Below are 12,261 nucleotides of genomic sequence, written 5' to 3'. Positions count from 1 at the left end.
TACACTGTTAAAGTACTAAGATCAGTAAATAAACAAGTGATAAGTAAAAAAGCTTCCTTTTTATCTGAAGTTGTTTATTTTATGATTACTCTTGCTATTGTAGAGTGTCTTTGGTCATCACCTTAGAGGATGCTTGAAACCTAAGATTATAAGGCTGAGTGTTTTTTTAGAGTTTTGAATTCTGGTTATGCCACTTTCTAGCTGTGTAACTTTAGGCAAACTATTTAACTTCTCTGAACCTCGATTTCACTGTCTATAAAATGAGGATGATAAGAGCCACCCACATAGGGCTATTATAAGGATTAAGTGACAAAGATAGAATGTATCATGTTGCATTATCTCTGATAGATATTAGGTAAACACTGTTTCCCTTAAGTTAACTTTCAGATGGCCATAAATGTATAGATAAATTATAGACACGAGGGAAGAAAAATGTTAACTCTAGAATTACATTCTTTGTGTATTATTTTTTCATAAAGCATAAGCGTTAGGATTGCTGACAAGAGTAATGTTTAAAATTTGAATGAACATTCCATTGCATAATTTTTGGAGGATTAGGGATTAAGAAGGACTTCTCCATTCAGTGTAGGAAGACTTTATAGAATAAGTACGGTTGGGGAGCTATTTCAAAATGACTTTCTGGAATTTTCTTTCAGGTTAGAAAATTCTAATTAAGGGTTTTAAGTTTGGTTTTAAAAATTTGATATTTTTAAAAATGTTATGTCTGTCCAAATGGGTATTATATTTTATTTCAAATGATACATCATATGATTAAACCTTTCATTTTTTTCTTTGAGTATTGATTAGTATGAATGAAAACAAGACATCTCAGTGATAGATATGCTACATTTTAAATGAGAATGACACATTCCAAAGATGCATAATGGATAATGATAAACAGCAATGATCTATTACTTAAATTTTTAATAAAATGGAGAAGCAATTAAAATGAAAAGCAGGAGAAACCAGGGGCAAGATGGCCTAGAGTAAGGAGCTCCAAGAGTCAGCTTGTCCTACAAGGCAGTTAGTGATCACCCAGAGTTATCTAAAGCACTTGTTTGGGGTCACCAGGAGACCAGAAGAGCATTCTGCAACATCCTTGAAAGAATGGAAGGAGATAGCAGAGAAGATTCCCGAGTAGAGCACTCCATGCCTTGGAGGTCGGTGCCCATCCTACGCTGGCAGCACAAACTGCCTCAGGAGCTTTTCTGTGGCTGGAGGTGGAAGCTCCAGTTGCCCAAAACAGGGAAGGAAGAGATGTTTGGCCACGACTTCAGCTGCTGAGTCGTAAATTCGGCTAGCTAAAGTATAACCCTAAGAACAGCTAAGGTTTGAACCTTTCCAAGTCAAAAAGAGGCTGGCAACTGCTGTTTTAACTCTGTCCCTAACATGAGGGGAATCAGGGCTGACTAAAAATCACAGTGATGATAGGGACTGGCTTCTTTCCATCCAATTGGACTGGAGTCCTAGCCTAGGCTCTAGCACCACCTTCAGCAGGGAGGAACCTGGTGGGACCTGAACCAGCCTCTCCAGGGAACTGCGGGTGCATTTGGCCTGAGGGGTTGGACACCAGGGGCTTATCCCTAGACCCCAATAAGATAGGAGAGGAGCTGTGATTCCTCAGCCTCTCTAGCAACTGCTGGCCCTTTCAGCTCCCATGTTATGGTTTGTTGATCACCTTGAATTTCATTTCCACCCCTCCACCCCCATAGGATAAGAAAGTGCTGATATTTCTTCAGCCTCTCTGGGAAACTGCAGGAGCTCTCAGCTCCCACACACTAGATACTTGGGCACCTGTAGCTTGATCCTCACACCCCAAAAGGATAAGAGGAAAGCTGTGCTTCCTCAACTTGTCTGGGTAACTTAAGGTGCTTTTGACTCACATATACTGAATAATTGGACACCTATAACTCCATCCCCACCCCAAGTAAGATAGGAGAGGAGCTGGGTTCCTCAGCCTTTCAGGACAACAAATATGTACTCTTGACCTACAGGGGCTGAACATTTGGGTATCAGTGGTACCATTTCCACCCATTAAAAGACAGAAGCATTCAGCCCACATGAATTAGATTGTTGAGCCCTCCAGAGTGGCCATCCCCACCGCTGGTAAGGAAAGGGAAGCCAGTGCTATGTCAGTCTACCTGGGCAACTGTGGTCATTTTGGATCTGCATGGTTTAAATTGCTGCCCACACCTGCAGCTCCATCACCACCCCAGGCAGGGGAGGATTGGGTGTGAAGCTTCCTCAGTTTTTCCAGGCAACTACAGATGGTCTTAGCATGAACAACTTGGATTATTACACATGATTGTGGCTCTATTCTTACCCCTGGCAAAGGAGAAAGGTTGGAGAACCTTCATTGGTCCCTGGGGCAATGCAGGAAACTTCAACCTTCACAGCTTACAGCACCAACCACATTCTTGGATTCTCCTACACAACCAGCGAGGGAGAAAGGGCAAGAAAGCCCTAAACTAAAGAGAGAAATCACAGCCAGAATAAATACATCTGGTAAGTCAGATGCCAAGACACTGACAAAAAATCACAATCCATATCAACAGGAAGATATGGCCCAATTATAGGAACAATATAAGCCTCCAGATAGCATAAAGGAGTTGAAACAACTAATTATAGATATTCAAACAAATATCCTTAATAAATTCAATTAGATGACTAAAGAGATTTAGGATATTAAAAAGACACTTCGTGGGCACAAGGAAGAATTTGAAAGCATACATAGAAAAATAGCATATCTTATCAGAAAGAAAGGCACAATAAATGAAATTAAAAATACACTGGAGGCATGTAACAGCAGATTTGAGGAGGCAAAGGGAAATATTTGTGAGCTTGACAACATGGCCCCCAAAAGTGAACATACAAAAGAACAGATGAAGAAAAGAATGGAAAAATTCAAAGGGTCTCAGGGAACTAAATGACAGCAAGAGACTTGTAAATATACATGTCATTGGAGTCCCAGAAGAAGAAGAGAACGGATAAGGGGTAGGAGGAATATTTGAAGAAATAATGTTAGAAAAATTTCCAACCCTATTGAAAGACATAGATATCCATGTCCAAGAAGCACAATGGACTCCAATCCAAATAAATCCAAATAGACCAACAACAAGACATATACAAATCAGAATGCCAAAGACAAAGTGAGAATTCTGAGAGCAGCAATGAAAAGCAATTCATAGTATATAAGGGATAACCAATAACATTAATTGCCAATTTCTCATGAGAAACTATGGAAGCAAGAAGGCAGGGGTACCATATATTTAAGATACTACAAGAGAAAAATTGCCATTTTATATCTGGCAAGATTGTCATTCAAAAATGAGAGCAAGTTTAGAATATTCACAGATAAACAGAAACTAAGAGAATTCATAACAATGAGACTGGCTTTGCATGAAATACTAAATGGAGTGTTACAGCCTGTAAAGAAAAAGCAGGAGAGAGAAGCTTGGAAGAGAGTCTAGAATGAAAGTTATATCACTAACATTGTCAAAAGAATAGTGAAAATAAAATATGACAATAAAACCAAAGGTCAAAATGGTGAAATAAGAACTGCCTTTACAATAATAACATTGAATGTTAATGGGGTATACTCCCCAGTCGAAAGACACAGACTGGCAAAATGGATAAGAAAATATGAGACATCTATATGCTGTCTTCAAGAGACTCATCTTAAACCCAAGGATACCAATAGATTGAAGGTGAAAGGGTGGTAAAAAATATTCTATGTATGCAGTGACCAAAAAAAAAAAAAAAAAAAGATGGAGTAGCTATACTTCCTTCAGGTTAAATAAACTTTAAAAGCAAAACTTTTATTAGAGACAAGGAAAAACACTATATATTAATAAAAGGGGCAATTTCACCAGGAAGAAATAACAATCATAAATGTATATGCACCTAATCAGAATGCTCCAAGTTACATGAGGCAAACACTGGCAAAACTGAAGGGAGAAAAGATATCTCAACAATGGTAGTTGAAGACTTCAATACACCAGTCTCAGCATTGGGTAGAATATCTGGGCAGAGGATCTATAAGGAAAGAGAGAGCTTGAATAATATGATAAATGGACTAAACCTAACAGACATGTACAGAACATTGCACTCCAAAAAGGCAGGATATAAATTCTTCCCAAGAGCTCATGGATATCTCTAAGATAGACCATATTTTGGATCATGAAGCAGATAAAATTGAAATTATACAAAGCACTTTCTCTAATCATAATGAAACAAAGTTGGAAAACAGCAAGAAGAAGAAAAATGGAAAATTCACAAATCTAAGGTGATTAAGTAACACACTATTAAATAATCAGTGGGACAAAGAAGAAATTTCAAGGGAAATCAATAAATATCTCAAGGTGAATGAAAATGAGAACACAACATATCAGATCCTATGGGATGCAGCAAAGGCAGTGCTGAGAAGGAAATTTATAGCCCTCAATGCTTACATTAAAAATGAAGAAAGGGCTAAAAGCCATGACCTAACTATACATCTGGAGGAACTAGAAAACGAACAGCAAACTAATCCCAAAGCAAGCCAAAGAAATGAAATAACAAAGATCAGAGCAGAAATAAACTGAGAACAAAAAAAGCAATAGCAAGAATTAACAAAACCATCGATTGGTTCTTCTAGAAGATTCACAAAATCTAGCTAGACAAAGAAAAAAGAGAGAAAATGAAAATAAAGGAAATAAAAAATGAAAATGGAGACATTATTACTGACCCCACAGAAATAAAAGAGATCATAAGAGGATACTATGAACAACTGTATGCCAAGAAACTAGACAATGTAGACAAAATGGAAAAATTCCTAGGAACCTATAACAACATCCACTGACCCTAGAAGAAATAGAAGACTTCAACAAGCCAACCATAAGTAAAGACATTGAAACCATCAACAAACAACTCCACAAAATGAAAAGCCCAGGACTAGATGTTTTCATAGGTGAAATCTACCAAGCATTCAAAGAAGATTCAATATTGATTTTACACAAACTCTTCCAAAAAGTTGAACAAGAAGGAACACTATGAAGCTCATTCTACATAGCCAATATCACCTTAATTCCAAAGCCAGATAAAGATATCATGAAAAAGGATTACAGATCCATTATCCTAATGAATACAGATGCAAAAATCCTCAAGAAAATACTTGCTAATCAAATCCAACAATGCCTTAAAAGAATTATTCATCATGATCATGTTTGTTTTGTATCAGGTATTCAAGGATGGTTCAACACAAGAAAAGCAATCAGCATACATATAACATTAATAAGTCAAAGAAGAAAAATTACATGGTCTTATCGATTGACACAGAAAAGGCATTTGACAAAATACAGCATTCCTTCTTGATAAAAATACTACAAAAGATAGGAATTGAAGGAAAAGTTCTCAACATGATACAGGACATATGTGAAAAACCCACAGCTAACATTGTACTCAATGGTGAAAGACTGAAAGCTTTCCCATTGAGATCAGGAAAAAGACAAGGATGTCCACTGTCACCACTGCTTTTTGATATAGTGCTAGAGGTTCTAGCTAGTGCAATCAGGCAAGGAAAAGAAATAAAAGTCATCCAAATCACAAAGAAGAAGTAAAATTTTCACTGTTTGCAGATGACATGATCTTATATCTAGAAACTCCTGAAAAATCTACAACAATGCTGTTAGAGCTAGTAAACAATTTCAGTAGAGTGCCAGGATACAAGATCAATATGCAAAAATCAGTGTTATCTCTATACATAAGCAATGCACAATCTGAGGAGGAAATCAGGGGGAAAAATCCATTTACAATAGCAACTAAAAGAATCAAATATTTGAGAATAACCTTAACCAAGGATGTAAATCATTTGTATTCAGAAAGCTACAATGCATTGTTAAAAGAAGTTTTAAAAGATCTAAATAATTGGAAGAACATTCCATGCCCATGGATTGGAAGACCAAATATCATTAAGATGTCAATTCTTAAACTGTATATTAAAGCAATCCTGATAAAAATTCCACCAGCATTTTAAATAAATTTATTATGACTTGTTTTTTTTTAAATTTATTAATCCCCCCCCTTGTTGCTTGCTTGCTGTCTGCTCTCTGTGTCCATTCACTGTGCATTCTTCTGTGTCTGCTTGTCTTCCTTTGTTCTGTCATCTTGCTGCACAGTTCTCTGTGGGCACGGGCTATCAATTCTCTGTGGTCATTTGCGCCATCAGCTCTCCGCAGGTGCGGGCCACCTTGCCTTCACAAGGATGCCCTGGAATGAGAACCCAGGGCCTCCCATATTGTAGATGAGCCTAGCTGATTGAGCCACATCCTCTTCCCACCACTAGCATTTTTTAAACAAATGGAAAACAAAATTATCAAATTTATTTGGAAGGGTAAGAGGTCCTGAATAGGCAGAAACATCTTAAATAGGAAAAGTAATGTTGGAGGACTCTCACTTCTGAACTTTAATTCATATTACCTTACTACAGTGGTGAAAACAGTATGGTACTGGCATAAGGATAGACATGTAGAGCAATGGGACTGAATTGATGGTTTAGAAAAATACTCTCACATCTATGGTCAAGTGATTTTTTACATGGATGGCAAACCCACACAGTTGGGTCAGAACAGTCTATTCAAGAAATGGTGCTGGGAGAACTGTATATCCATATCCAAAAGAAAGAAAGAGGACCCCTATCTCATACCTTATGCAAAATTTAACTAAAAATGGAGCAAAGACCTAAATATAAAAGCAAGAACCATTTTTTTCCTAGAAGAAAACACAAGAAAACATCTTCAAGACCTGGTGGTAGGTGGTGGATTCTTTAACTTTACACTGAAAGCTCAAGCCATGAAAGAAAAAATGGATAAATGGGACCTCCTCAAACGTAAACACTTTTGTGCTTCAAAGGACTTCATTAAGAAGGTGAAAAGGCAGCCTATTCGATGGGAGAAAATATTTGTAAAGCATATATCCGGTAAGGGCTTGATTTCCATTTTATATAATGAGAGCATGCAACTCAACAGTAAAAGAGCAAGAAATCCAGTCAAAAAATGGGCAGAAGATTTAAATAGACATTTCTCTAAAAAGGAAATACAAATGGCTAAAAAGCACATGAAAAAATGTTCCATACCACCAACTGTTAGGGAAATACAAATTAAAACAACAATGAGATATCATCTCACACTGCATAGAAAGGCCACTATTTAAAAATAACAGAAAACAATGATTGCTTGAGAGTCTGTGGAGAAATAGGAACAATCCTTCACTTTTGGTGAGATTGTAAAATGGTACAGCCTTTATGGAAGACAGTTTGGCATTTCCTCAGGAAGCTAAATATAGAACTGGCATGTAATCTAGCAATTCCTTTACTAGGACCATATCAAGAAGACCTGAAATGGTGACATGAACAGATATCTGCACATTGATGCTCACAGTAGCATTGTTTACAACTGACAAAAGATGGAAACAACCCAAGTGTCCATCAGCCAATGAATAGATAAACAAATTGTGGTATATACATATGATGGAATATTATGCTTCAGTAAAAAGAAAGGAAATTAGGTCACATATAACATGGAGAAATCTTTAAGACATTATGCTAAGTGAAGTAAACTTAATGTATGTAGAAGTTTTAATTAACTTTACTGTAAAAGTATGGAAGTAGAGTGAGGAGCAATTGGTCTAAAAATGGGAATGAGGCTGGAATGGGTAGTCTGGAGATGTAAATGTAAACTGAAAGAAAGCTAGAGAATTATCTAGGGACTGAAGAACACGGTGAACCCAGAAGTGGATGAGAATTGTGGTTGATGGTACAGATGCAGGAGGGTCCTTCTCTAAGCTAGAGCAGATATACATCATTGTTGCAGGATGGTGAAAATGTGGAGAAGCATGGGAAAAATGCAATATTACAGTATTGTTGTGGACTGTGGTTAATAGCAAATACTGTAATATTCTTGCATCAAAACCAATGATATACTGTGTTGATAATGGGGGGTATGGAAAGAGTGTGCCAAATGTATGGTATGGACCAAGGTTAGTGGTAATAGTCTAATAATATTATCTCATAATCTGTTATAAATGTTCTATCACAGTGTAGTGTGTTGGTGAAAGGGTGTTGTATTGGAGTTTTACACATGTGCATGATTATTTGGTAAGTTCATAACTTCTGTAATAAAAAATATGTTAGGGAAACGGACTTGGCCCAGTGGTTAGGGTGTCCGTCTACCACATGGGAGGTCCACGGTTCAAACCCCGGGCCTCCTTGACCCGTGTGGAGCTGGCCCATGCGCAGTGCTGATGCGTGCAAGGAGTGCTACGCCACGCAGGGGTGTCCCCTGTGTAGGGGAGTCCCACGCGCAAGGAGTGCACCCATAAGGAGAGCCGCCCAGCATGAAAGAGAGTGCAGCCTGCCCAGGAATGGCGCTGCCCACACTTCCCGTGCCGCCGCCGACAACAGAAGCGGACAAAGAAACAAGACAGCAAATAGACACAGAGAACAGACAACCGGGGGAGGGGAGGGAATTAAATAAATAAAATAAATCTTTAAATAATAATAATAATAATAGGGTGGGTTGGGGGAAAAATACACCAAATGTAAGATATGGACTATAGTTAGTAATATTTTTGATGATAATCTTTCATAATTTGTAACAAATGCTTCACAACAATACTAGGTATTGGTGGTGGGGTAATGTACATGTTTATTTTGTAAGTTCACAATGTTTCCTACACACTTATTATTTATGCATGTTCATCTATGAATGATATAGTTCAATAAAATTTTAAAAAGTTAAAAAAATTGGAAAGAAGCATCACATTTGACTAACATTCTCTGTTTCTAAAAGATATACAACAACTATGAAAATAATATGTAGTCTTGAAAAGATGTGATTTCTGTTCTCAAGGAACCCTTAAAGATACATAAATATCCACATATACATAGAGAATACACATCTCCATGAATTGAAAACTAGATTAGATCCCAACACAAAGAAATAAAATATGAAAGAACTTGAGAGAAACAGATAAATAAGTTGGAAGAGACATAGAATTTATTTTATTTTATTTTTTTATTAAATTGTCTTTTTTTAAAGGTACATAGAACACAAAAAATGTTACATTAAAAAATACAAGAGATTCCCACATACCCCACACCCCATTTCCCCACTCCTCCTACATCAACAACCTCTTTCATCATTGTGGCACATTCATTGCATTTGGTGAATACATTTTGGAGCACTGCTGTACCACATGGATTATAGTTTACATTATAGTTTACACTCTTACCCAGTCCATTCAGTGGGTTATGACAAGATATATAATGTCCAGCATCTGTCCCTGCAATATCATTTAGGACAACTCCAAGTCCCGAAAATGCTCCCACACCTCATCTCTTCTTCCCTCTCCCTGCCCTCAGCAACTACTATGGCCACTTTCTCCAGATCAATGTTACAGTTTTTTCCATTACTAGTCACAATAGTTCTATAGCAAAATATCAGTAAATTCACTCTAATCCATATTTTATTCCTCCATCTTGTGGATCCTGGGTTGGTAATGCCCACTACACCTCTATATCAAGAAAGGGTTTAGATCCCACATGGTTGATGGATGTGATTCTCCTGCTTGGAGTTGTAGGCACTCTCAGTTCCCAGGTGTGGTAGTTGACCATCTTCACCTCCTTGTTAGCCAACCTGTGCAAATCCAACAAAATGGAAAGTAGGAGCTTCAACTCTGCTGAGGCTCAGGGCCCAGCTGGCACATGGCCATTCCAGAGATTGAAGTCTCCTGGGTATCAACCAACTCCAGCGCCAACCACAGGTTCAGTAAAAGTGACAGAAGAGGCATGTGTGGAAAGTTCACATTTGAGTCCAACTTCATCACACTCAGGAACACAAATTCCAAAGTAGGGCCCACTGACAAAGCACTGAACACCAGAGCCAATTGCCATGATTGTAGAACATGTGCATCTCCATAGCCCTAGGAGCATCAGTACCTAGGGTCGAATCTACTTTGGCTGTCTCTGGGATCCTGCTGAGGGGTGCATAAGCGCAACCCCTCTGATGACCTCCTAATTCTTTTATGAACACTCTTAACCATATATACTCATTTGTCTTTACCATTTTCCCCTTAGGTCTTTTTCTAGTTGCATCACCAGCTGGTGCTTAGGAGTAATCCCTCAGCACCAGGGAGGATCATCCCCAGGAGTCATGTCCCATGCTGGGGGGAAGGTAATGCATTTATATGCTGAGTTTGGCTTAAAGAGTGACCACATTTGAGCATGGAGGCTCTCAGGAGGTAACTCTTAGGCACCCTGCAGCTCTAGGCCTAGTTGAAATTTCAGGCACACAGGTTCATAAGCATAGTCAGCAGTATCAAGGGCCCATCATTGGACCATCCTTATTCACTGGTCTTTGCCCTTGCACTAGGAGGATTGTTGCTGTTCCATTGGGGAAAGTGACAGAGCTTTCCTGGCTAGTAACTCAGCAGTCCCTCAGTTGTCATTTGTTAACTGTAACTATTATGAAAATACCCAACAAATATCCAAACATTTTTATATACCCTATATACATGCCCTGGAGAATTCCCTCCCAACCACATGTCCCCCATCAATGACATCCCACACCAGCATTCTTCCCTTGCCATGGATGAACTCCTCTGTGGTCCAAAATTTATTAAAAAATAAAGTCTAATATATTGCCAAATTCAATTAGTAAGAAAATGAAATATTAATGATAGGTTTAAAGATTAGAAATAGAATGCATACTAATTTAGAAAAACTAAAATAAAGTAAAAGTAAATTGGGGTATTAAAAAATGAAAAATATCATAAAACTTTGTTTTTGATGTTTTGTCTTTCATCACTGTAATAGGTGTTTTCTTGTATGTACAGTGGCAAGGCAATTTCTTTCATTTCTTTCTCAGTGTCTACATTCTTTCTATTTTTTTTTTCTAATTTTTTATTTTGCCTTCAAAAAAGTTTTAGATCACAGTAAACTCACATATACAATATAGAGGACTCCCATATATCCAACATCAAACCCTTTTTCCCCTTCCCCAGCAATGATCTTTTTACATGTTCATGTTATATTTGCTGCAGCTGATGTACAGATATTGAAACATAGCTATCAAACATGGTTCCAATTTGGTTTACATTATGGTTTATATTTTAGCCTATAGACTTATACATTTTTGGTGTAATTTAACATGTCCTATATCCATTACTGCATGATCTTGTAGAACACTTCCACTGCCCCCAGTTACCCTGTTTCCATCTATTCTATTCCTCTCTCCCCCTCCCCTCAGGGCCCTCAGTGACAATCAGTCTTCACTGCTTGAAGGATCAGATTCACAGATACTTGCTGCAATGCTGAGAGCTTGACATACTAGACTGTCCTCCCCCTTTGGGAACCACCAATTCTCTCTCCAGACACCCTTCTCTCTGAGAATATCAGACCTCCCCAGGATTGTGGTACCCCTTCCCACTCATTATATGAGTCTCTACCCAATGACGTAACAATCTATGACAAGATGAGCACTCACACACTCCCTAGAAAACTGCCCCTGTGCCAGGTGCCCCTCCTTAAGCACCTTAAACAGGTAATCCTTCCATATAACATTTTTAAAAGAGTTTTCTCAACATTATAGTTTCAACCACATACCTGACAATCTCACATGGTCAACTGTTCCCCCCAGCCCTCCGCCCAAATCCTTGGGCCATCTGACCCATCTTGCCAACCCCAACCCCCCTCAAACATGCAAAACCCCACCCAAAGTTATCCCTATGGCTCCATCTTACCCTTTCCCTGTACAAATACTTACCTCCACTTTATCATAGATTTCAGCAATCTAGGCATCAGCTCACAATCTTCCTCTCCCCTCCCAATTTCCTTTAAGCCTATCATGCAGTCTCTAGCTCTCTGACACAGCTTGGTTTACTTATCAGAGTAATCATGTAGTATTTGTCCTTCAATGCCTGGCTTGCTTCACTCAACATAAGAGCCTCAAGATTCATCCATGTTATCCATGTGTTTGTACTATATTCCTTCTTATAACTGAGTAGTATTCCATTGTATGTATATACCATATTTTGTTTATCCATTCATCTGTTAATAGGCATTTGGGTTGATTTCAACTTTTGGCAAAAGTGAATAATGCTGCTGTGGACATTGGTGTGCATATATTGGTTTGGAGACACAGATTTTAAATACTAAAGGACATACTTTACACAATGGTTCTGTTTTTAAAGACAAAAGCAAATGTCTTAATTAAGTATGAGAACCAA

The sequence above is a fragment of the Dasypus novemcinctus genome, chromosome 17 (genome assembly GCF_030445035.2).
Source record: "Dasypus novemcinctus isolate mDasNov1 chromosome 17, mDasNov1.1.hap2, whole genome shotgun sequence".
Lineage (NCBI taxonomy): Eukaryota > Metazoa > Chordata > Mammalia > Cingulata > Dasypodidae > Dasypus > Dasypus novemcinctus.
This window is presented reverse-complemented; position numbering follows the sequence as displayed.